The sequence below is a fragment of the Sapajus apella genome, unplaced genomic scaffold, assembly GCF_009761245.1.
Source record: "Sapajus apella isolate SASKATOON/1434 unplaced genomic scaffold, GSC_monkey_1.0 scaffold124, whole genome shotgun sequence".
Taxonomy (NCBI): Eukaryota; Metazoa; Chordata; class Mammalia; order Primates; family Cebidae; genus Sapajus; species Sapajus apella.
The window spans coordinates 1,942,239-1,969,242 of NW_022437064.1; the positions used below are offsets into that span (position 1 = coordinate 1,942,239).

Sequence of the window (27,004 nt, forward strand, 5' to 3'; positions counted from 1 at the left end):
GGACACAGAGTTTACTTTCAAGTATATAATAGTTTAGGGGGACAGTCAAGCTAAGGTTATTAAATGTTGGTTGAGTGGCTGAATTAAGCAATTTATAGACAATCATAGTGATTATAAGAGCAAAATTTTTCAAAGGTCAAGACTCAGGATTTAACATTTAAAGTAATGAGGGAAGAGTTAATTAATACTGCTTTATCATGTTAAATTTACTGACTGACTGAAGTTGCTAAGAGTCTATTTAGATAATGTTCTCTCATTCATCATGTCTATATGAATAATGTCAGTGAATACTGTTCCAGTTTTGAAATGATGTATGGGCATAGTTTTCATTTTATTTACAAATTATTTAATTTTTATTCTTAGAGATATTGCCAAAGATATTGCCAGAGATATTTAGAGTCTGAATAAAGTGATAGAGCAATCATAAATCAATGACTGTTGCTTTTTAAAAAATTTAAAATGCAGTGTAAACAGTTTATACAGTGCCTAAACTGGGACCACATCTGTGACCAGCAAATAAATTATACACATTCTATAACTAGCAGAATGTTTCCATTAAAAATGAAGTTATGAATTATATCTGGTAATTCATAATTCATGAAGTGCTTAATGCGTACTAGCTTCTCTTGCTGAATACAGACATCACTAGTGGACCCAGCTATATCCTCCCAGCTTTAATACTTCAGACAGATATATAAACCAATACATTTAGTACAATTTTCTAAATTGGAACTGGAAGAACAAACTGTACTGGGACTTTGTGAGGATTAAGTCATACTGACTAGGCCTCTTTGGATATATGTCTTGAAGGATAGGATGATTTCGCTTTTGATTTTACCTGACACGAGTAAAATAATAGCTGTAAAGTACCTTATTACTGTAAAATTTAAGTCTAATGATTATAAATTGGAGGTGGGAGGGGCAAAGAGAGTATATAGAGTTTGAGTGACATCTTGTGTTGTTTAATTTTATGGGATATGCTTTTTGCCATATCCCCACAGAGAAAACTGGAATCAATTTCTCCTTTTCTAAGAGCGTCCTAAAAGAGAGATGCTGCCTTTTCCCCTCTTTTCTTCGTATATTCACACATTTCTGAGACTAACTCATCATTTATTAAGCCTAGAATAATGTGAATGTGGGATAGAGGATGGACTAAGCTCTTATTTAAGGAATAACATCATAATCTGTCATATGTTAATCAGATAATCTGCAAACACAGAATTTAAAGTCTACAGAGAAAATCACATAGGTTTAGTAAATATTGAACAAATGAGGATTTTTTCGGGGGGATTCTTTAATAATTGGCACAAGTAATGAAGATGAATACTTTTATTTAGGTTTTATTTAATATGATGAAATTAAAATAGATTTTATGTATCACAAACAGAATGTTACCCTTCTAGGTGCTTGGTATATATATTACAAATATTGGAAGAATTCAAGAAAGAAGATGACTCTAAGTTTCAGTAATATCATTGTCTTTCTTTAATCTTTGATTAATGTTCTAAACTTAACTAGCTATACAAAGAGCAGATGGTGGAATGGTGCCAAGTTAACATTTACCATCTGCTTCTCAGATGTATAATTTGTAAGAATGTATGCTAAAAAATAATAACAGAATAGCAGTGATATTCTATTTTGTGGTTGTTGGTCAGGGAAGCTTTGCCATTTGGGATAACTGTATTTCAACATGAATAACTTCATTAAATAAACATAGCAAAAACACTTTTAATGAACAATCTCAGTATGTTGTTTTGTCCTTTATTTGGTTATATGAAATGTTGTTTTTGGTGAAAACTTAGAATTTGCTCTTGGACCCTTTTAGGTTAGTCAGAGTTAGTGTCACAATTCCTTAGAGAGGTGTCCCTCTTTGTCAGACTTCTCAATGAGTCCTTTTCTCTGCATGGGAAGCACATGCCTTAGCAAGCAGCAACCTCCTAGAGTCAGCGGCTGGTTAACAGCCTTGCTTCTCCACTGTTTCACTTTTCCCCAAATGTTAAGTGGGGCCTCTTGGTGGACTGCAACTGATATGAGAGCAACTGTGTCAAATAAGAGAGACAGTTAAGAAGTACTTCAAAGGAGGGAAGAAGACAAAAGTAGTTGGACCTCTGAGCCAGGCTGCAAATGTGTAAGGAAGTTAATACTACCAATAATTTGCTTATACTTTCAAGTATCCATAAAGCAGGGTTGTTCTGGGACCTATATGCAGTGAATATATGGTCTTCAGAGGATCTGGGAACTCAAAAATTCCATGCAATGTTTTTCTGTATAGATGCACATAGTTAAAATCCATTACCATGGAGTTATAAGTGTGGGCAAAGGGATTATCGCCAAGACTCCTTCTTTCACCTGTTTCACAGTGATATGTCTTAGGTTTAGTTAAGTTCTTACCAACTGAGGGGGAAAAGTCACATATGAATCAGGAAAAAGATAAGATACAATGTTATTTTAATTGAGTGGATGCTTATATTCATTTAGCAATTCCCTACTGTATTTACAACCCTACCAGAGGCTGCATTTAGTCATATAACAGACAAACCAAAAAATAATTTATGTTTACATTTGTTCTTTCAAGACTAAGGTGGGCAAATGTCATTTTGCTGGTAATATTGGGAGAGCATGACATTTTGGCTAAGGACGTGGACTTTAGAATCAGACTAGAGTTTGGATTCTGCCATACATTACTGATTATTGCGGTACACGTAGGCAGGCTCTTCAAACCTCGTTTTCCTTATCTGGAAATTGGAGATAATAGTATTTACTTTGTAGAACCAATTTTGCCTTAAAGTCATGCTTTTAGTAATGGCACATGGGAATTGTGGGTATGTCCCTTTTCAGCAAGGTGTCACCTTTCTGAAACCTTCTGTTGCAGGTGAGTCTGGTCTTCACTTTAAAACTTCATTGAAGAAGGAGGCAAGGTATTGGCTTGTATCTTTCCTGTGGTTCTCATTACGTCAACAGTCAGTACCTTCGGTATCTACATGTATTCTTGCTTATAGGTGGAAATGGGAGATCCTGTTTTACTTTTTGCCTTCAGAAATGATGGAAGTTTCTTCCAGCTAGCTAAAATCAATGCACACTTCCTCTCTGAACCTCTTGGGAAAGGAAAGAGAATGCTAGAATGTACTTTTATTATAGATGCAATTTGTTACCATACACCTATGTTTACCTGGGATGTACATGTTGCCTTTAATCTCTACAATCAGAGATTGTTTTCTGTTATTCAGGAAAAGCGTTATAGCATCCCTGTTGTTAACAATTATAGGGCATTTAACAAGTAGTCTTTGACTCTAAAGAGAGAAATGTCATTGTACTCCATTCCGAAGAACTAGTCATTGTTGGATCCAACTTAACTTTTGTCCAGTGTAATTTACACAGGTGTTTCCATTTATTGTTAGCAACTAAGAATACTGCATGTCAGTCATATTTTCACATAGTAGAAAAATCTTAAGTTTTGTGATTAGCAAAATGTAAGTAAAGATTTCTAAGGCCCTTCATTCATAGGTACAATATAATGAAAGGTATTTACTTCTTTGGGAAAACAAATACATATACATAAATATATTTCATTTTTTTTCTAATAAATGAAACGTTAAGGGACTTTGTTCAGCTTTCCCCAGTTTTCTTTCACTATTCCACATTTTTCTTCATATGATACAATTTTAAGAGGCTTTGAGAGCTAAGCCTATCATTGCAATTTCTTCTTAATATTAATATTTAAATAATAAATTAAAGATTTGTAACATGAAACATTTATTTGTGTTAAGTGGAACTGTTATTTCCCTAATAAAATTGAACATGGTATTCTCTTACAGGACTTAAAGAAACATTATTTGAAAGAAAAAACAATCTTTTTTTCTTTCTTTTTTTAGTCATCATACCAAACTGATTATTCAGGAAAAGAGCCCCTTGGTAATCACAATTGAGATAGTTTATTTGTCTTTAAAAATTTGTATTTCCTTTTAATATGAAGTTAATAATCCATTGTATTTATCAAGAGGAATATACTTGCTTATTAATCCTATTAAAATTTAATAGTTGAAAAAAAATTTAACCTCAGGGAAGAAAAAAGCTGAGGCTAATGAATAGAACGGAAAAACTGTGTTAAAGTCACTTCTGAATAATTATGTTAATTTAAAATTTAGAAGGTAAAAGGTACCGTTTGAATCTATGAGATTGAAATAATTGGAATGAGTTTCAAAAGTATGTGGGAAAAATACATGCTTTGAATTATAAGCTGCCAGTAAATTAAGCAGAATGTCATCCGAGTCAGTTATAGACAAGAAGGCAAGAAACCTGGATTTGTATGTAGCTGTTTCTTTGATAAGGACAGAGCTTCAGAAAAGTTTACCATCCTTTTATGTAACATAATAATATTATATTAAATATATTCATATGGCAACATATGAAATACTCATTATTTTTACAGATGTTGAAACTAAGGCTGTGAAAGGTACAGCCATAGGTACAGTGTAACACAGTAAGAAGTAGGGCTTGGATTAGTATTCAGGTCTGTCTGACTCTAAATCCTAGGCATTCTCATGACACGGCACTCACTACATGACCTTGACCCAGGGGCTTAACTTATTTAGGTGACAAATCTTAACCTATAAGAAAGGTTTAGAATAATTTATATAAGAAATCTCATTGGCTCTCAAATTCCAAAAACTCAGTGATTCTTGTTTTTAGAACTGAACCACAAAGCACTCATTTAATGTTTATTAAATAACATTGAATAAACTGTTACCTTCATGCCTTATACAGCATTTCAGAGGTACAATCTGTGGTCATCCAAAATCTAATGTTAAATGGCTAGAAAAGAAAAGTAAAGAAACATTAATTTGCTATCTAATTTATGAAAAATTCACTAGAAAATTTGTTTGCTATTTTGTATTATGTTGTAAATGTACTAAGGGAACTCTCTTCACAATATAAAACACTAAACTTAATTTGGTTTTAGTAGTTTAGCTTTGTCATATTAAAACATGGTATAATACATTATAGTACTAAACAGAGGTTGATAATATAATGTTGTCAGTTTCTGTCTTACATTAAGAATAAAGCAAAGCAATGTAAATATTTAAAAAGTGTTTTTGTATAAGGTGAAACTGAAAGCTAATGTTGGCTGCAAGTTCTCTGCCATGTACTTAAAATCTAGTTATTTCCAATAACTGAAATGAGTATGTCAGGAAATTGAAATATTAATATTTTACCCACTCACAAAATAATAACTCCTTAAGTTCAGTACTTTTTTTTTTTTTTTTTGATGTTTAACTTTGGTATTTCAAGGAAGAACGAATATATTTTTTAAAAAATCTTTCCTTTTGCATTGGGTGAAAAATTTTAACAATCTTGTTTCAGGGTCATTTATTGTATTTATTGATGAATTTTTTTTTTGTATTTTTTAAGGGTAAATGATACCAAAGACATTATTTTAAAAATATTTTATATTTCATGACATAAAATAAAAATTTAAAGCTAAATTTTTTGCTAATGTTATATGAAGGTGGATAAAATGTCCGTAAAAGGGGGACTTGAAATCATCTATCTGTGAAACAGTACCTACATTTAGAAAAGTATTTTAAAAACCCTAAAAGCAATTTTGTGTTTTTTTAAATGTTGTCTAACACTTAAGATTCTCTGACAGATGATTTTAAGATATTTCAGTTCAGATTTGAATTTCAGAGTAGCTACTAATGAGACAAAATAAATAAATAGAATTTCATTGATTACAAGTCTGATACTTTAGTATGTAAGCATCCAGATTTTTGTCCCTTTGAGAAAAGAGGACATATTAGTACTGTAATCTGAAATGTAAAAAGGTAATCCAGCACACAGTTTTGTTTTATCAACAGCATTGATTGAGTTGATTTTGTATTCCCACCAGTTAGTGTAAGTGCTAAAGATGAAACCTCTTCCCCAGAGCAGTTGAATGTATAGTGGAATCTGATATGATGTTTACTCTTTAGTAAAAGTGGTGACAAATTTATATGTTTAAATATTTTAGAGATGAGAAAGTATCTTTTACTTTGGGATGTAGTTGACTTTCTCTGAAGAACAGTGGTTTCCTTTTAATTCAAAAATTGCCATTTATTCCAGAGCAGTTACGTATTGCATGCCTTACAAGAATCATTGTTAATTCTAACAAGACAAATACAAGCAAGGAATTCTAACCTAGAAATTTAATGCACATTTGGGTCTGTCTGGCTCCAAAACTCAAGTTGTTTTTACAACATACTGCTGCTGTCAGGTGACTTCTTCCACATTGTAAATTGTAAATAATTATAGAACGTTACAGACAGAAGGAACGAAGTATTGGTCATGTAGTAAAACTTTTTGGAAGGGACAAAAGAGCTTTATGGACTTGCCAACAAACAACAGATAGTGGCCAGACTAGAATTTTTATCTTCTAATTACTAGTATTTGCTGTTTCCAAGCTCCTTTTCAATACCGTTCAGGGCAATTAATTAAACATCTACTCTCTTGGGACATTGTTTATATTATTTCACTCTCTCCCCCTCTACATATGTACATATGTGTACATATATGTGTGTATGTATATATACGTATGGATAAAGTTTTAAAAAGTTATATGTATGTGTATGTGTATACACACACACACACACACACACACACACTCACTCATACACACTTACTTTATATTATTGTCATCTTTTATTGAGCAAGGAAGGGTTTTTGTCCCTCTTCAGGCAATGCACAGTGCATGGCTTATATATAGTAGCACTCAATAAATATTGATTCGTTTATTGATACTATTTTGTTTTTGTGTTCTTCAGTATTGCTGTTTTGCTCTTTTAGCCCTCTGACAACTGTAAGCAACTTTCTCTATTAAAATTTGTTTGTTGAAATACCTACTTTGATATCTAGTTTCCTGACCATACCCTAACACATACAAAATAAATCACAAACTGAGTGAAAAAAATACGTATAGAGAAAACACAATAAACTTCATCCCTTAAATTTTGTAAATTCTTTGCTCATGGTAAGAATAGAAATGATGCTCATTCTGTGCTTTGTACAAAATGCAGAATAGTGTAATGGGACATAGGAAGGGTGGGTGGGGAACAGCCTTCAGTGATGGCAGAGAGGCAGACATGTATTAAGATGACAAGGAGGCCTGTAATTCCAGCACTTTGGGAGGCCCAGGCAGGCGAATCACCTGAGGCCAGGAGTTCGAGACCAGCCGGGCTAAGATATCGAAACACCTTCTCTACCCAAAATATGCAAATTAGCTGGGTGTGGTGGTGAACACCTGTGATCCCAGCTACTCAGGCTGAGGCAGAAGAATTGCTGGAACCCGGCAGGCGAATGTTCCAGTGAGCTGAGATTGTACCACTGCACTCCAGCCTGGGTGACAGAGCTAGAATCCATCTTAAAAGAAAAAAAAAAAAAAAAAAGAAAAAAGATGGCAAGCAAGACATTACCACATCTGTTAGGCATGAAAAAGTTTAATATCCAATATTCCATAAATTGACATTATGAGGGAGTGTACTCTTCTAATTAGTTTGTGTGTGAATAGCATTTGAATGCAAACTAATTGTATTTGCTCTAAAGAAAATACATATGTTGTACTTACTGTATATACTTTGTTTTTCTCAAAAGCTTGGTTAATTTTTCTGATTATTTTGTCGGGTAGCTAGAAGACTAAGGGTTATAGGAGAAGGCTGCAAACTCAGAGTTAAATCAACTGGCTCACCTGTGCCTCATTAGCACCACTTTTTAATTAAATCTATTATAAATCACAAATAACAAAGCTCTTTAACTTTATACGTATAGCAGGAGACTCTTGTATATATATATCATATATATGCATATATACACATATACAGAGAGTTATATATTTACAAACTGTGTGTGTGTGTGTGTCTGTACTGATTTAACTCAGAAGTTGTTTTATACTCAGAGTAAATATGTGGAGGTTATTTTATTGTTTATATAAAGAAAGACTAAAATAAATACTTTAACCTATATAGCTTATAACTTGTTAGTAATTAAGATTTAATTATATATATAGCTTGTAACTTGTTACTAATTAGGATTTGATTATCATTTGACTAGAAAATAGATGTCACTGGTTTTAGATATACTTTTGGTCTTCTTTGCGAAAGGGCCTAAAGCTTTGTTTTCAAATCACTTTGGCTTGCCATAGTTCTTCATGTGACTTCACTGGTTAAAGATGATCAGAATAAATAAATAGCATCTCACTGGCATCTTTCTGAAAACATACCAGTACTGTGTTCCAGTGTGTAGATTGTAGTTGATATTTCACTCTATATGGTCATTTCTTTGTATCAGGTAATAATATGGCCATCAACACAAACTCATTTACTCCCTACTACCTGCAGCTTTTGCTGGAAATGAAGAAAATACTTCTAAAACATGAAGATACTTTATTTAAGGAGTGTATGCTCTAATTGGGGAAGATAGAGACCTGTGTAGGATGAGGTGATTGGGAAGATTATCATGGAAGATTTCACGGATGAGGTTTGACTTGTGAAGACTAGAAGAATTTGACTGTACATAAAAGAGGAAGCAGAGATAGGTAGAGAGACAACATGAGTAATTGGGTTGGGAAAAAAATGAGTGACAATGGGTTCATAGGAAGGAGAAGGGAATTGAAGGCCAGGGTAGTATATGGAATTGATGAATGATTATATAATTTCCAAAATTACTTGTTTAGTATGTATTCTGAGGGGAGGAAAGGTCCCTTGTTCAAGTTAAGTGTGAAATATGCTAGGTTAAAGAAAGATAAATAGATTATTGCACCTCAAGACCTCAGAGATTTTAGTATGTTAATATACACAGTGAGAATCCAAGAAGTGACAGTAACAAGCAGAATATCTCACACTTAGTTGGCCATGTGTATTATTGGGGGTGGGATGGAGGACAAAATATACATTGATAAATACTGTAATAGAACATGGATAAAACCAATATAGGATTTAGAGGACCTATTGACCTAGTGTTTAAGGAAGATAAGTCTCCTAGAGATAAACTGGATACACAGAGGAGTAAAGGATAGAAGCTCTTGAACTCCTTCAGGGGAGAGCTGATGGCAGCCTGGTCAATGGTGATAACAATGACTTTGGAGCATAAGAAGTAAATTTAAGACCCTTTTCAAGCAAGTGAATGAAAAACCTATAGAATGTGGTAGCAAATTGTAGTAAAAGTAATGGTAAAAGTGTGTGTTATATAGTGACTGAATGCAATTCTTATTTGTACTGTGTGGGATAAAAAGGTGAAAAATCATATAAACAAGCTGTCGATGTTCTATTTGAGGAGATTACAAATATGTTGGTGCCACTAATAAGACTGAGCTAGGGTGCAGAGGAGCCAGTGCTCTATGGGAGATGTCAAATTAAGCATGTGATAAACAAGTGCATTGGATGGTGGGACTATCCGACAGTTCAGTGTTGGAAATTGTGTTGTACAGTCCGTGAGCCTTGTCGTTTGTGTAATCAGATTGCTCTCTTTTTATCTTCTAAAAACCTGATGGGAAGCCATTAAAAAAATCTATTCAGACAAGTATGGAAAAACCATTCACCAATCTCATTAAATTTCACTAGATTTCTTTGAAATATCTGCAGGCTGATGTTTATGATAGCCCAGTTTCATAGGCAGAGTCGATTTTTCTTTTCTTTTTTGTCAGTGACGCACATGAAATTATGAAATAGCTGGGAAATGACTTTAAATAGTTTCCTTTAAAGCCAGTTCTCACAGAACCATGTATTTGGCATCTCTAAACGTTTTGCAGGCAGGTATTTCGACGTGGAACAGAGAGCTCTGACTGTGCCAATATGAATTAGGTATAAATTGTATATTAACTAATTCCAAACTTAGCTGAATCATGTATAGCACAACTTCAAGGAACAGGCACTGAAGTGTTTTGAATTATTCTAAAGCATATAAAGTGTATGTCACATCAAATAACAGACCTATTCAGTATGTTGTGTTTTCATGTGTTGATTTAGTGTGTTTGTGTCTTAGCTGTAGGCGTCTCTCGTCTACCATGGGGGAGGGCATACAGCGTACTTTTAATTGTGCTGTTAGTCAGTCCTCATTAGCACTGTGGTGAGGAAATTGTTTCTCATTTGCTTTTATTCTGTGGTGTTGATTAAAAGCAGCATGTTACATGCTCTTGGAAGACTCTGTGTGCTGACTTCTTTGTGTGCTGTTTCTAGGTTGTTCAACTTGCAGATTGAAGAGGTTAATTGTATAGCCTCCCTGTTTTACTCTTCTCTCATTAACATAACAGAAAAGAAAAAAATAAGAGATCCCATAAAAGGGTATAGACTCTAAGTTACTTTTGTGTCATAAAGAGTAGACATTGGTAGAGAATAAAGATATGCATATATTGGAGGTTGGTCCTAGTATGACTTTTCTACAGAAAGCATTTTAGGAAACTAACTTATATACAGAAACCATGTTTTAAAAATAACATTGGAACTAAATATGAGATGATTTAAGGACAAAATACCTGCTACATTCCTTTCGTGGTTCAAATATTACTAATATTGGAAGGTATGATCCTGCCTTTGGCATAGGAAAGCCAATAGACTCTTCACTTAGAGACTACGATCTCAGTTATCATGAGGTAGAACATTTGTGATCCTATTAAAAAGATAACAAATCTTATCTCATAAATCAAAACTTTTCTGTCTCCTTTGAATTCACTTTTATTCTTTCAAGAATTAATAATTTTGAACTGGAAAGCACATTAGCAGTTTCTTTGTCCAGGGGTCAATGGATGAGAAATGAGGGTCAAAATGAAGGAATAACTACCAAGACCACACAGGTATGTAGAGAAGAACTGGGATTTGAAGTTAGATGTTTAACTTCTGGCCAAGAATTATTATTATTATTATTTTTTTTGAGACGGAGTTTTGCTCTTGTTACCCAGGCTGGAGTGCAATGGCGCGATCTCGCTGGCCAAGAATTATTAACGACATGCAGTCCTCCCTCGGCAGTCATGTGGCATTGGTTCCAGGACCTCCCAAGGATACCAATATTCACAGATGCTCAAATCTGTTATATAAAATGGCATAGTATTTGCATATAACCTATGCATATCCTCCTGTATATTTGAAATCATCTCTAGGTCACTTATAATCCCTAATACAATGTAAATTCTATGTAAATAGTGGTTATAACATATTGTTTAGGAATAATGACAAGAAAAAAGGTGTATATGTTCAGTATAGTTGCTGTTTTTTTCTGCTATATGTATTTAATCTGCCTTCGGTTGAACCCATGGATGTGGAACCCAGAGATATGGAGGGTCAACTGTACTTATTTTCACAGCCCCAGTCTGTAACTCACTATGCTGTTTCTTAATCTAATGCTTTCATATGTGGTTCAGAATGGGCAGTATGTTCTTTATCTTTAGGTGTACAAATAAGAATATTCACTATGTCTGTGAGGATATGTGTTCGTGTGTGCACACATATGGTGTATATGGGAGTCAGGGAGCTGCCTGAAACAGATTGACAGTGGGAGTTGGGCAGTTTGAGGAAGCTGGGCAGAAGGAAAAAGTAGGAGTGGATTATTCTAGTTGGTAGGTTGGTAAAGGTGAGATGTAAAGGAAAATGGTTTTGTCCTACATGACTTCCTTTGGTTTTGAACCATTCTTATATTGGAGCCACTACCATGGTCATCATCAACCTTTCTCTTCACTTTACCCAATCTGCTGCACAAGCTGCTACCATATTAGAGGGTAACAGAACCCAGATTCAGTGGCACAATCACCCAGGCTGGAGTGCAGTATGTGATCATAGCTTACTGAAGCCTCCAGCTTCTGGGCAGCAGTGATCCGCCTGCCTCAGCCTCCTGAGTAGCTGGGACCATAGGCATATGCCATCATGCCCAGCTAATATTTTATTTTTTTGTAGAGACAGGGTTCTTGCTAAGTTGCCCAGGTTGGTCTTGAACTCCTGGCCTCAAGTTATTCTCCTGCCTCAGCCTCCCAAAATGTTGGGATTATAGGCATGAGAAACCACACCTGGCCCAGATTTCTTAATGTAACATATTTCAATAACGACACATATAAGACAGTCTGGGAGTCTTGCAAATCCATGATGCAGGATATGGGTGAAGATTTTCCTTACTGAACAATCTAAAGCACACAGAGTAATTCAACTTAATTTTTATTCTCTGGCACTTGTCTTCCCTGAGTTTGACCCTTCTTGTTTCTCCTTAGGACTTGCATATTCGACTAATAGCTTGCCAGTTTTCAACTGGAAATAAGTGATTTTTAAAAATGTAGTTTTCAGGTCATCTCACATAAGTATGTTTTGTGTCTTAATTAGATTTTAAAAATAACTGATTAAAAAAAGTAACTGATTAAGGTCATGTCTTTAATTGCTTGTCTATCCCCATTCAGTGTTTAATATGATGCTTATTGCAGTCAGCAAATAAGCCATTAATGAGCTAACTGCTGTCTGTAAACACTCACGTAATCTAAGTGTTTCTACTATGAGTCTTATTTAAGAATTTCATTATTAAGCATATTTATATCTGTACCAAACAAGATGCTCAATTACAAACATATTTGGGGAACAGAGAAGGAAATGTTTTAAAGGCAGAAGAGTGAAACAGGGAGGTTATGTAATTGACATGATGCCATAAAACTGATATTTGACAGTTCCAGAATATTAAAAGAATTATGACTGTGTGGCACAGTACAGTTAACAACAATCCTGAATTGATTTTACCTGAAAACACTATTTTGGTCATGTACTGCAACGTTCATACCAATACACTTAGCAGTTTGTCTAAGTGTACATGTATTAATGAATTCATTTTTATTTTAAAAGCGTGATCACTGGAATCAGATTTTCTAGGATTGAATTGAGACTGTGTGATTTTTGGTATATTATCCAGCCCTGTATTTTAGTTTAAGTAATTTGAATGAAGTAAATAAATAAAGCAAATACATTTACAGATGAAATAGATTTTAATAATACATTCTATCTCAGGAAGTTATTGTCAGGTTAATATTGCTAAGCTTTAAAACAGGACCTGGCAAATAGTAAGCACTGGATTAATGTTGGCTATTATTATAGACAACTAAAGTATTCCACAATGTGACATTAATATTAACATAAAATGATTCAAATCGTTTGTTTTCAGGTTTAAAATTATTTTAAAATTTTCTTTCTTTAATTCAACAAATGCTTGTTTAACACTTGCTTTTTTTGTTAGAGTTAACAACATTAAAACCGCCTTTAATTTGTGTTACCTTTGATCTGTATAGTGCTGTAACATTTGCAAAGCCCTTCCACATATTATCTTAGGTGGCTTTCCTGTGAGAACTATGAAGCAGCTAGGAAAAATGATATTGCTGGTTTATAGATGAAGCACCTTTTCATAGGAGTGCAAAGGCTTACCTCATTGTAGGAATGAAAACCTAGGTCATTTCTCTTTTCACTCTACCATACTACCTCTTCTTAGATATCTTTCCCAGGCATGGTGGCTTATGCTTATAACCTCAGCACTTGAGGAGACTCAAGCAGGAGGATCACTTGGGTCCAGGAGTTTAAGACCTTCCTGGGCAACATAGGGAGATCCCCCGTCTCTACAAAAAATTAAAAATTAGCCAGCCGTGGTGCTGTGTACCTGTTCCTAGCTACTTGGGGGGCTGCGGTGGGACGATCCCTTAAGCCCAAAAGGTCAAGGTTGCAGCCTGGGTGACAGTGCGAGACTCTGTCTCAGAAATAAAGAAATAAAAATAAAGAAGAAGAAAAAATAGTTTTGCTAACATTCCTGTGGAACCTGCTGTTGCCTCTGTGTGTTAAAATGTGGATCTTTTGGATGTAAGGCAAATCTGTGTTGGCTTGGAGTCTTCTAAGATTGGATCACAGTAACACATCCTTAGTTTTTTTAATTGTTAGAAAGGTTTCTGAATATTAGCAAATTTTGTATATTTTAAAACTGAAAGTATTTGATTTATATACAAATTTAAATTCTGATGTTTAATTTTATTATTTTCTGTCTGTCTTATTCAATTCCTGCTTTCTCATTTTATTTTTTCCATTTTCATATCTGATTTCCCAGCTTCCCACATTATAGAGTCCAAGACCAACCTGGTTACTTTTCCCTAACCACAAACAGAAATCTTAATAAGGAGAGGGGGAAAAGAAAGCAAAACTGCCCATCAGACATGTAATGGTTTCTCTAATATACCTGATTGAATTGATTACTCTAGCAGTTCACTCAGTGGAATCAAAAGTGAAATGCACTCATCATTTAGTTATAAATTTATTCATTGCAAAGAGCCACATCCCATTAATTTTATGTAATTTGGTAATTCCCAGTAGTTGCTACTGAAGCATGTCATCCCCTTGCTTTCGTATAGTGATGTCCTCTGGTGAGAACTCCATTGTGTATATAAACTTTACAGGGCCAAAAGATTTTCAGAGAACTCAAAATCTTAACTGTTGCTTTGTTCCTGTGTGTACTCTTACTTTTAAAAATGCATTCATCTGCCATATATCTGAACCTAAGTATGTGTAGAACTGTAGCAATAAAATCATGTACAAACCAGTTGATCCTATGTTCTAGTGCCTACCTCCCCGCCCCCACCAAGGAAAAAAAAAAAAACTAGTTGCTGTAGGCTCTTTTTATTCTAAACCTCCTTAATCAAACTATTCTAGATTATATTTGCCTAAGATCTACCTGATGTCAGTGTACAGTAGAAAGCGTTCTACTGTACCGTGGGTGCGCTACATTTTAACTATTGTTGTATCTAAAGAGTGAGATGGCTTCTCATGCCTGTGGAATCCCTGATGTAATTGAGAACCTAAAGGAGTAATGACTTTGATGAGTCAGTTTACAATGTGGAACTCTCAACTTTTATTACTGAATACCAATTTTGTATACAAGGCCCTTGGCAGCCTTAATATGCCTTCATATTTTATCTTGGGTGTGACTGGAGAGCAAATGGGAAAGCAGAGGTAAGCCATTAAAATGATTATCATTTTTACTATCTACTTATGAGTTTGTATTTAATGATTTTTATGTTTACCATCAACTTTTTTTTTTTGGTGGAATCTTACTTCCAGATTGCGATAACGAAACATTCTAATCATCCTTAGGTCCTCTCCTTTAAGTGGAATTGTTTTCTTCTGGAATTCTCTTTCTTCCGTTTGTAGACAAAATTTTAAAATTCAGTTTCTGGTTTGTTGGCATGTTTGTTTGCTGTCAATTAGACAATTTGATTTTGAGATCACTTTACTGAGAAAGAAAAAGGGAGTAATCAGCAGTGACATCAAACTATTTTAGTGCTTTTAGAATAAAATTAAACCAGTTGTTTAAATTTTGTTGAAAAGTAGAATTTAGTGAGACTGTGACATTTTAAGAAAATTACTTATTTGCTTCTGAAAAGGGTGAGATGTTTAAATTTGAATTTAATAAGGTAAAAGGGAAGACAGAACATACTAAGTTACATATTAGCCTCTTTGCTTTTATTGGCAAAAGTAATTTTTGCGTAAAGTTCTGCTTATGTGACTCAGTAGCCCCTCACAATCTGTTTCCTGCCCTTCGGTAAACTTTCTCTGAATGACAGTGCTTGTAGATGGAGGAAGTTAATTTAATTGTCAGCAATAGATGTGCGTGTTTGTTACACTTGGTAGTACTGGCAAATGGGAGGATGGTTACGTTAGAGTTTTGATCCTAAAAATAATTATGAGTCATCAAAGTGCCAGTAAAGCAATAATTGTGTAAGACATTCAAAACGTCTTAGGTCAGAGAAAGAATCAAGTCTCTGAGAAGGCTAGTTGAAGGATAGGTGATAGGATATATTTGAGAACATAATTCTGGTCTCTCTTTTTACATCCATTAGAATTGAAGAGCTTTCCACCAGAACGATTAACAACATCTAGCTTGTGGCCTGAGATAAATATTGATTCTTGAAGTAGAAAAAGGATGATTTTTGAATCCCATCTCTTTAAGCTATGCACTTTTAAGACTCTAAATAGCCTTAGGGGATTTTAGTACTTTATATGGAAGAAAATAAGCTTCAGTGTGTTTTGCACCCCTCCATTTTCAGTATTTTCTATTTTTTTTTAAACCTTTAAGCTAAAACTTTTTTCATCTATTCCATTTTTTAATCAGCTTTGTATGATGAAATTAACGTCATACTAAAGAATTCATAAACTGCTTTTTATATTTAAATTCTTTTGTTAATTATAAAAAACCTGTTATTTTTTAAATTAAAAATTTTCTTGAGATTTCTTTAGAACTAATATCAGCTTTTAATTGATTTGTGGTTTCAGAGTGAAGGACAAGGTATGGTATTATGAAAGCCAATAGGAAGGAGCTAAGGATCAATTATGAAGCTATAGGTAAAATACTTAAAAATGTATATATTGGTGGTAGTCAACCAGATCTTTATGCAAGTTCATTACTGGTTTGCCTTTTCTAACATAAGTTGATCATGTGTAATATTTTTCATGCTGCTTTATGTGGACATTGTTTTAACTACTCAATAACTGAATCTCCATGTTAATACTCAACCCACCACTCCCTGGAATGCTGGATAAATCTAATTCAGATGATTCAGCAGACATAATGACAATGTTATGTTTGCCCACTCACTTGGCAGAGTGTTACGATATACACATTAGGTCTGATCATTTGGGAAATCACAATTGCAGCTATGATATTTTCTGCTAGACTTTGACATTCCAGGAGAAATTGTATTTTCAAAATAATAGAAAAAGGATAGCTAATAAAGGAAGGCTTTTGAGGCTTAATTTTAATCATAGTTGAAATAACAATACTATATCTGATTTTAATGATCTAGTTGCCAAGTGTTTTCTATGGGTTATTTTATTAATTCTTATTAGCCTACTAATATAAAAAATTTGCACAGATTACATCATTTAATCTTCATAATATCTCTATGAGATAAACTGTATTGTTGCCGTTTTACAGGGGAGGACACTAAATCTGGAAGCTTCATATAACTAGTGGGCAGAAAAACCAAGATTTAAGGCATCTCATTTGGGATTCAAAGAATACTGTTCACGTTGCCACATTCTACCTGCCAACTAGTCTTCAAGTCTTCAGTCTATGTCGCTTAAGACTTCTGGACATTCCTACTTTAGAAATTTTCTTAGGAAAATATGTTTATTTAAAACAATGAATTGTTAGTGGAAGAATCAAGGATTACTTAAAACATAAATTTTCAGCAATTCAGAGACAAATAAACAACCTTAAAAAATGCTTCCCTGCCTTCTATAGATGGTGAAATTTAATTGATATATCAAGGCAAAGTGCTGGCCATCACTCCCATTCTTGCTTCGTGCTCTCATTGTCCACATGGCATAGAGAGAGAGATTTTACTAGTTCCCTACGTACATCGTTTCATGGCTTCCCTTTGTAGTTCAATTTATGTTCTTTAGTTTGGTGCCTGTAACTCCAAACACAGATGGTGGTGTCCCCACCTTAGCCCCTTCAACTTTGTTCAGGTTTACAAGGTTTCTTTCAGTTCTTCTAAATGCTAAGCTCTTTCCCACCTCAGACCCTTGCCCTTGATGTTTTCTGTGCCTAGAATGTACTTCCTTCTGCTTTTCACATGACTGTGTTTTTCTCATCTTTCAGATCTTGACCAAAATGTTACTTCCTCAGCAGAGCCTGTCCTTACCATACTATTTAAAGCTGATTTCCTTTTTTACTCTCTTTGTACCCCATGTTCTTCATTGCACTCGATATAATTTGTGATTATTTTATTTGTTCATTTGGTTATTTGTTACGTAGATTCTTTACAAAGCTACAAATTCTATGTGTTCAGGGCTGGTGTCTGTCCTACCCCTTTTCTTTTTTTATCAGAGCTTGGCAGAGTCAGTGTTCTGTATCAGCTGTGGTAATATAATGGCCCTTCTAGTCAAGCCATGGTGAATTTGACATTTTTACTTGCTTTTTGTTTTTAGGCCCTTTAAATGCAGAACAAAGATTTAAATTTGTTCATTTTATTGGAAAGTCATGTGGGCCTTATTCAGTGCAAAGGAGGGTATATTAGCTGTTATGAGTTAATATTCATTTTGGTTGAAAATTTATGTATTATCCTCTATAACATCAGTGAGGGAAGCTACACATGAGGTAACTCAATTTTAGACAGATTGGCTGTCAAGTGTTTAATGATTATTCCACAAGTCAGATGTCAATGGCCGTAATATGCTATATTAATTAATAAAACACATTTACTGAGCATCTACTTTAGGCCTAGCCACCTTTTAGGTTCTTGGGTTGCAGAAAAACGTAAACAATCTTTCTTCATGGAATTTATAGTCTAGTGAAGGGATAATTGTTAATTAGAAATCATTTTTCATTGCATATTGCTTTACATTCATGTCAGTGCTAACACTGATACAAATGCCCATATTATAATCTATGTTGTTTGTGTGTGTGTTTAGGTTCTGACATTATTTATGCACATATAGGTCTGGTGACCCTTTCAAAAGTCTGAAGTGACATAGATTGAAGACCAGTTGGCAGGAAGAGCTGGCAACCTCAGTGGTATTCTTTGAATCCCAAATGAGATGCCTTAAAAAGCTATTTTCATTTAAGTTTACTTCTGTGGCAATTCGGCCCCATACCTCAAATTAATTAGATGGATATAGCTTGTATAAAAAGTGTTCAGTTTCTTAAATTGTGTAAATTATTTATAATTTGGGCAGTTTAAATTCAGATATATCTTGTCTTAAAAAGTCCAATTTTGAGGTAATCTCTCAAATATCTTCCATGTGTTAATAATTTACATCTTTAAAAAGTCACCTATCTCATTCACTAGCTAGTTATATATATATATATATATATATATATATATATATGATTGAAAAACTTGTTTTAAAGAGTGCCTGTTCACAGTATTTATTTATGAATGACTGTATTGAAGTGTCTTCATATTTATTCTAAGTACATAGCTCTCTCCTTTTAATAATTTTAGAATAATAGTCAGACTCTTATTAGTTTAGTTAGAAAATGAACCAGCAGCGAATGTTTTTTCGGCAAAAAGCTGTGATTAAGTAAAAAGTTAATTATGTGATGCTAATATTTATTTTTGTACATGTTTCACTTTGAACCTGTAAGTTTCTCACTGCCTTAACTGCCAACTGCCTTAACTCATGTTAAAATGGATAGACTTTCCTTTACTTTCATTAATTTACCAAGCAATTTGTTCTACTTTGTGATTAAAACAAAAAGTGATTGGTGGGTACTTTAATCTAAAGGATTTAATTAAAAAGACACCATGGCTTGACTAGAAGGGCCATTAGATCACCATAGCTGATACAGAACACTGACCCTGCCAAGCTCTGAAAAAGAAAAGGAATAAGACAGACACCAGCCCTATACTCACAGACAGCTATTCTTTATATCTCTACAGTTTCAAATATTTTCTAATATGCAGTTTTTAGAAATTAATTTATTTTGTACTTAGGTATAGTGTCTTACAGTTTTCCTATAAATTAGTTGGCTTTTTCTTTGAAAATAGTTACAGATTAAAAAACCAAAATCTCATTTGTATAGTTCATATTTAGATAATTAATTTTGGTAGATAGCAGGCTACCTCATAGAAATGAATAAGTGATTAGTAAATAAATAATGAATAAGATAATTAGCAATTGATGAAGAGGCAGTAGTGAATTGAAAAATGTTATTATGTTTCATGTTGATGACATTGCATAGAAGCTGGATATTTGTTTACACTAGAATGCTTTAAATGAATGTGAAGGTTTTATTTTATTGTTAGATTTAGCTGCTTAGTAGTATTTTAATAAATAAATTGAATAATTTTAACAAATAAATTTACTAATATTTTAATAAATCCTAGTAAATCTATATGGTATTCTTCATTTATTACTGATAATTTCTTTTTCTGTTGTTAGAATACCAGAATATAGATTATAAGTGTTTAGTTTCCATATGGTCAGTCATAAGATACTGAGACCAAAACCTGACGCATGTGTGAAGGAACTAAAGGTGGTCAGGTATAAGACCTTCCAACTAGAGATAAAGCATTTATTTCTATTGCATATAGTCTTGCTTATTTTATTTTGGCTCTTAGTATTGTCACTTTGGGTGAAATAGCTAAAATTTTTTTAAGAAAATAATTCCACGTTTGCTCAGTGGCCAAAAACTATATTTTAACTCCTGACAGACTACATAAAAATATGTGTGCCTTTGGTCCCCGGAGGAACCAAATGGCTCAGTCGGCACAATTCATCATTACTACTGGAAAAAATAACTCAGCATGCCTGCCCTGCTTGGTGGTGAGTCAGTGGCATCATATTTATATACTGACAGCAATTTTTTTTCTTTTTAGGAATTACCCTCTCTATCCTGTGCCAAAACACAGAGCAGTGAGATTAAATTAGGTATCAGTGCTTTAAAGAGCAAAGGCTATTATTTTAAATTATTAATTCATTTTAAAAGGTCAAGTATGGTTTACCTTAGGTGCTGAGGTGATGACAGAGGTCAATATGATGATGGTCTTGATCTTGGGGAGCTAATATCTTATGGAAAATATAAAATGTACTTAAGTAATATTTTCAACACAAAATACTGAGTTATTGGTAATATTCAGTGGGAGTTCACTGGGAGGAATGAGAATGAATACTTATGATTGGAAGAGATTTTTTTGCATATTTATTCAGCAGTTTGAATACTACTATATTTTAGTAGGAATTTTTAATGAGGAGATTTGATTATAACTGACTGATCCAGTAGTCCAGCAGAAATTTACTGAACAATTAGAATAAGCGAGATGTTTAAATGAATAAGAAATGACTAACATACATTTTGTTTCATGAGCCAGTCGTGATCCCATGGAGGGAGACAGACAAATATCAAATATTTGCAGCAACATGTAAGTGTTATAATGCATCCGTAAAGGATACAATTTTTTTCTTACAGTGTATATTTGCTTTAAGTATTTATATGTATTTTTTGGGTCAAAGCATTCAATAGTTGCTTTCATTCAAACTAGAAGGCCCATCACATTCTCTCATTACAAAGTTTTCACTTGTCAAATCAATAAGCCAAATGAGACTTAACTTCAGGTAAGAAAAAGTATGACTTCTTTTTTCAGTTTAAATAAACTAACTACACCTCCTTTCCCTAGTATCTCATTTCTGATTCTTCAGTCTAAGATAAATGGACTCATTGATAAATAGTCTGACTTACAGATAAAGTCATGGAGTCTGTCCACAAGTTAGCGGCCTGATAAACTAAAACTGCTGCCTTCCCTATTTCTTGCCTTATTCTTACATGATTCTCCCCCAGAGGAAAGCTCTCAGTTTTCTCCAGTTACTTGGCGCTCAAGAGTTCTTTAAGCCCTGGCCAGTGCGTCATTGTAAGATTTGTAAACTGGAGAAGATCATTTGTGAAAGAGAAAATGGAGGTGGCAAAGAAGGGTGGTCCACGGAGTATTCTGAAGGAGATAGTTTTAGGAAAGAGGAGACTTGAACATTGAGGATCTGAAAATTGATTCTTATGACATTATTCATACCCATGTGCACCCTGGAATGACTTTGCGTTTTCAAAATGATTCATGAAAGACAGGTTACGAAGTGTAAGTAAAATTTTCCTAGATGAGGAGGGAAAAGAAGACAGTTCAGATAGTTCAGAGAATACACAGAAAGTCTTGAAAAAATTATGATCTATTCACGAAAAGTAGAAATCCTCATTGTGTCTTCGGGATACAGTTATGATGTAGGAGTGGCAGAAGGTGAGACTAGAAAGCAGATTAGGTTCTGTTTGTGAAAAACTTTTCATGCTATTCTAGTAATATCTAATTTAGATTTTACCTATGCAGGCAGAAGGAAGACACAGTGACCTTTTAGCTAGGAGGTGGTATTACAGGCAGTTAATTTATATGGCAGAGTGAAGGATGGAGTGGGTAAATTTGAAGATGAGAAAGAAAGCAGACACAGTTGGGAGGCTTTATCCATTCGTTTTTAATTTAATTTAATTAATTCATTTATTTAGTTTATTTATTTATGTATTTATTGATTTGAAACACGGCCTCTTTGTCACCAGGGCTGAAGTGCAGTGGTGTGATCATGCCTCACTACAGCGTCAAATTTATCCATTTAAAAATGAACAGTATTTTCCTCTATCTCTGAAACTGGGATGCAATTGATGACAAGTTATAAATTTATTGGTGGTAGTTTTTTCTTTCCTAGAGATACACAAATTAATGATATATTTTAAAGTTAGTGAAAAATGTAATTCAAGTAAAGACGATGTTGGCACTAAAAGTAGAAACTGCAGATGGGGATAGATAGAATTTTAGAGATATTTCTAGAGAAGAAAAATCTGGTTGACATATTAAAAATTTCTAGACTTAGGATTAAATGCTTCTAAAGATTGTTAGAGCTTAAGGTTTATGAATTGTTGAGGCATTTATGATTCAGCCACAAAATAGATTAAAAAATAATCCAGATCTCATGGAATCACTGGTTTGAGCTCTGAGACCTTAATCAATTTTGTTTTAATATAGAAGGAACTGGGTATTTAGCCACCTACCTCTATATACCTCAATACTGGTGATAAATGGTTCCAAATATAATTTTTAAAAATGCCTTCCTTTTTTCAATCTTTTGGGCTTTTTCTTCCATATTTTCCCATTTATTTTGTTACTACCTCAGTTATCTTTTTGTCCTATTTGCCTTAAAAACAACTACTACTCACAAAGCACTGTCTGCCTTTTGATTTCCTCCTTTTCTACCTCTCCCCTTTCCTACTGCCCATTTATCCTCTGCATTGTGGATGAAACTGGGAATATATACAGTACAGAAGGGAACAGTTAACATTTGGCCCAAGGGTTATAATGGAGACTGACTTCTAAGGGCTCAATTTTTATATATGTATGTGTGTGTGTGTGTGTGTGTGTATATATATATATATATTTATATATATATGTATATATAAATATATATGTGTGTGTGTGTGTATATATATATATATATATTTGGGTTTTTTTTTAGGGCTCAATTTATATTAATGCTGCCCTTAGATTTATTTTTTTCACCTCATACCACACTGCCAAACTCCCTAGTTGTTTATTCAAGTCAGGATTTACTCTTGCAAAGAATAAATAAATCAAAATAGGAAGTAAATACAGTTCTTGAAAAGTACAAGAACTTTTAGAGAGAATAGGCTGTTACAAAATTACACATTTTTGCTAAATTTTGTGATTCTCATATACTGGGTAATTAACTCCTGAAGAATATTCACTTTCTTTATACAAGGGAATCAGCAGCAGCCAGAACTTTGTATAGATAGCTGGCTTCCTAGACTCAGCCTAGAGACTCAAGCTGTCTTAGCTTTGGGACTGGACACTTGCAATTCCATTCAAAGCCACAAGGCATTTTCTCTCTCTCTCTCTCTCTCTCTCTCTCTCTCTCTCTCTCTCTCTCACTTTCTCTCTCTCTCTCTGTGTGTGTGTGTGTGTGTGTGTGTGTGTGTTTAAAATAATGAATAAAAATCTTCATTCTGAAATTTGTATTACCGTTTAGTGTTCACGGTGTCACTTAGGCTGTATTGAATTCTTTTTCAATTGGTTCCTAAAAAATATTTTGTGTTTTTGTACCACTTGGCAGCACTTATTGAAGAGATAGAATTGACTTATTAGACAGCTGATCATTTTATTTTATACAGCAGTTATTTGCAAATGCATACACGTAATATTACTGTAGAAACAGTTTATTGTTTCAGTGCTAAGTAGAGTGACAGGAGTTTGCATACTGGTTGTCCAGTCAAAAATGAATTTTCAAAACAGTCCCTCACATTTTATTAATTGGAAAATCAAAACCAGTATCTAATGGGGCAGCACCAACTAGACTTTCTGGTAGAAGTTATCTTTGTAGATATTTATTTCCAAATCTTTTCTAATGAAATGGCTCTTTTCACAGTAGTTCATTGCCATTGCCTGTTGTTCCCTGGTGATTAAGAAGAGTATTTTACGAGAATAGAGTTCACTTCTGTTAGGCTGCCTGTCCCTACCCCTATTCTGAAGTTAAAATCTTTGATAGTTGGCTCTTTGTGAACTTCATTACATGCTTCTAATTCACAAAAGCATTTTTTTGGCAGGGAGGAAAAGGCCCTTTGCTTTGAAGGATTTTTCCCCCAAATGTGCATGGATATATTTTGTCGTGATTCCTCAAGAAGTAAATGAGAGTCCTAAATTAAAATAATTTGTAAAAAGAAAATGTAAAATTCCATTTTGCATAGTGCCTTTAATCAAGACTCTTTAAGATCATTTGTTTGGTTGTTAAGTTTTCATATCTAAGATTGAAATGGTTTATATTTAAATTATGTAAAAATTTCTATGTTGTGGATGCTGTGTTTATAATTTTGCATTGTGATTTAATTACCGTAAAACTTCACATATTAGTACCTCAGTAATTTTTGCCCGGAAATCCAGATTTTTATAGTTCTATAGCAGAATCTCTGAAGGTATACCCTGAAAGAGGAGTGTCATGGTGATTTCAAAGAGAATTCTGTTTAGATGACAATAGAGAATTCATATCATGGAAAAGAAACTGTGCATTCTTGCTTCATTGAAACATAAGTGTTTTCAATATTTGATGTCTACTTAGAAAAATAATTTTGCATTTATTTAAATTATTTATCATATTAGATTTTATGTGCCATATAACTTAACCTTATGCCATCATGGGTAGCTTGACTCATTGTAGAAAGAATTCCCCTTAAAAGACCTTTGATAGCAAAGACATGGGATCAACCTAGATGCCCGTCACTGGTAGACTAAATAAAGAAAATGTGGTAAATACACACCATGGAATACTATGCAGCCAGAAAAAAGAATGAGACATGACCTTTGTAGCAACGTGGATACATGGATGGAGCTGGAGAGCATTCTCCTAAGTGAATTAATGCAGGAATAGAAAACCAAATACTGCATGTTCTCATAAGTGGCAGCTAAACACATGGACACAAAGAAGGGAGCAATGGACACCAGAGCCTACTGGTGGAGGGGAGGAGGAGGGTGAGGGTTGAAAACTACCTATTGGGTACTGTGCTTATTACTTAGATTATTAAATAATCTGTACACCAAACCCCTGCAAACATGCAGCCTATCTATATAACAAACCTACACATGTACCCCTAAAACAAAAATAAAAGTTAAAAAAATAAGAAAAGGCCTGTTGGATGATGAGAGAAATTCTGTTCACTATCGTTCAGGCACCACTAGTGTGACCGAAACATGAGAAAGAGAAATTAAAATTAAATTGAAAGGCCTTCTGTATGCCAGCCTCATTGTCTTTTCAACAACTATAGTACAGAATGAGAAAGACAGTTGATCAATAATTGTACTCCTATTTATGATAATACAATATAATCTAGTATATAATACAAGAGGGAAGAAGTAGCAGATTATGAAGAAAAAGCAGTGGTCAAACAGAAAAGGAATTATAATCCAGTGAATTCCTTAGGAAATTGATGAGGATCCGTTTTCTTAATAGAAATTTAGTTATGGTGTGTTTTCTTTTTCTTCATACATGTGTTGTCTTTATTAAATGATGCCATTTATGTGTATCTATGGATGGATGTACGTACCTAGCTACCATTATGCTACAGGCACCTGTGTTTTCAGCATTGAACCTATCAATAGATTGACATCTATTTTATTGTTGGAATGCTTATTTAAATTAGATCATGTTTAATTGTAAAAGAACTATAAACATCTGTATCTGTAATACTATGTCCTATCCATCATATAAAAAAGTAGTTGTCCTGAACTATGAACAGGCTTGTGGTTGTAAATCTGTTCTCTTTCCTCTGCTTGATGTGATAATATTTAATGATATCAGTATTTTCCAGACATTTCTATTAGAAGACACCATGAATACAGAGGTGAATGATCGTGTTCTTACACAAGACATTTAACTCTGAGACGCCACTGTAAATGGGAAGTCTGTAAATTCTGAAGTCTTAGGGTTCATATGAAAAAATAATTATGTAAGCAGTTACACTGTCCTCCAGATACATGTGTTTACTACAAAAAATGATCTTTTCCTGTAAGATCTTTGAGTAAAATGATGCTTCTGCATGATGTACCAGGTTTCTAGGACTTCCCAATAGCCATAGTATTAATACAAGATACACAGTTGTGCATTTGCAGCTTTATAACTCAGTGATACAGTGAACTGAATTGGTAAGTTCACTGAGTTAGAACTTGTTTTGTTTTTTGACAGTTGTTTAAAGGATCTTTATAGAGACTCCTTCACCTAGCAAAACTTTTTTATGTGTCAATAGTCTGCAGCCTCTGACCTTGACCATTTATGTTACAAATGTGCACTACATATTACATGGAAGTCTGGGTCGTTGGAACATGTAACCATTTCTCAACTACAGTATCAGGATGTCAGGAGATTCTGCATTTTTCATTTTGTCTCTTTTAGGAAATTTTGCCAGGTGCTGGATATGACGATAAGGGTGGAGAAAGGAAGGAGACAGGTGTGCACGTGTACCCACATGTGTGCATGTCTGTAACTGGAAACGGGAAGATTGTAAGAAGGCTGGAGTCCCAAATAGTTCACAAATACCACAGATTTAGGTCTTGGCAGAGGTGTTTCAGCACAGATCTGTTCATGACCTGTGCTAAAGACCTTCATACTTTAGGTCCTATATCTATAAGGTTTTTTATCATGTAGAAAGAAGAGTAATATTACTCTAACGTTAGACTCAAATTTTCAAGGATTTCAAAATTAATGTCATGACCATATTGTATAATAGTTTATTTTCCATAACTATTTTCATTTAAAAGCAAATATAGGTTTTGTCATGCTCATCACATTTCTTATTCCCCACACTGAAATACAAATGTTCATCTTTATGGAGAAACTGAGAACTCGATTGCCCCTGTTTCACATGTTGATATTTGCTTTTTAAAGTACATTGACACAAAGTAGTCAGTATTAAATCTACCTCTATCACAGATGTTTTAGAGAAGAAA

The 27,004-nt window shown here is 33.9% G+C and overlaps 1 protein-coding gene and 1 long non-coding RNA gene across 4 annotated transcripts in view; both read left to right on the top strand.

Moving 5' to 3' along the window:
* Window positions 1-27,004, top strand: part of PPP3CA (protein phosphatase 3 catalytic subunit alpha) — a 317,032-nt gene that overhangs the window by 96,215 nt on the left and 193,813 nt on the right. The window lies entirely within an intron of this gene.
* Window positions 9,920-22,923, top strand: LOC116538989. Its single transcript, XR_004263877.1, has 3 exons — window positions 9,920-9,931; window positions 11,749-11,753; window positions 19,923-22,923. It is a non-coding gene; the product is annotated as an uncharacterized LOC116538989 (long non-coding RNA).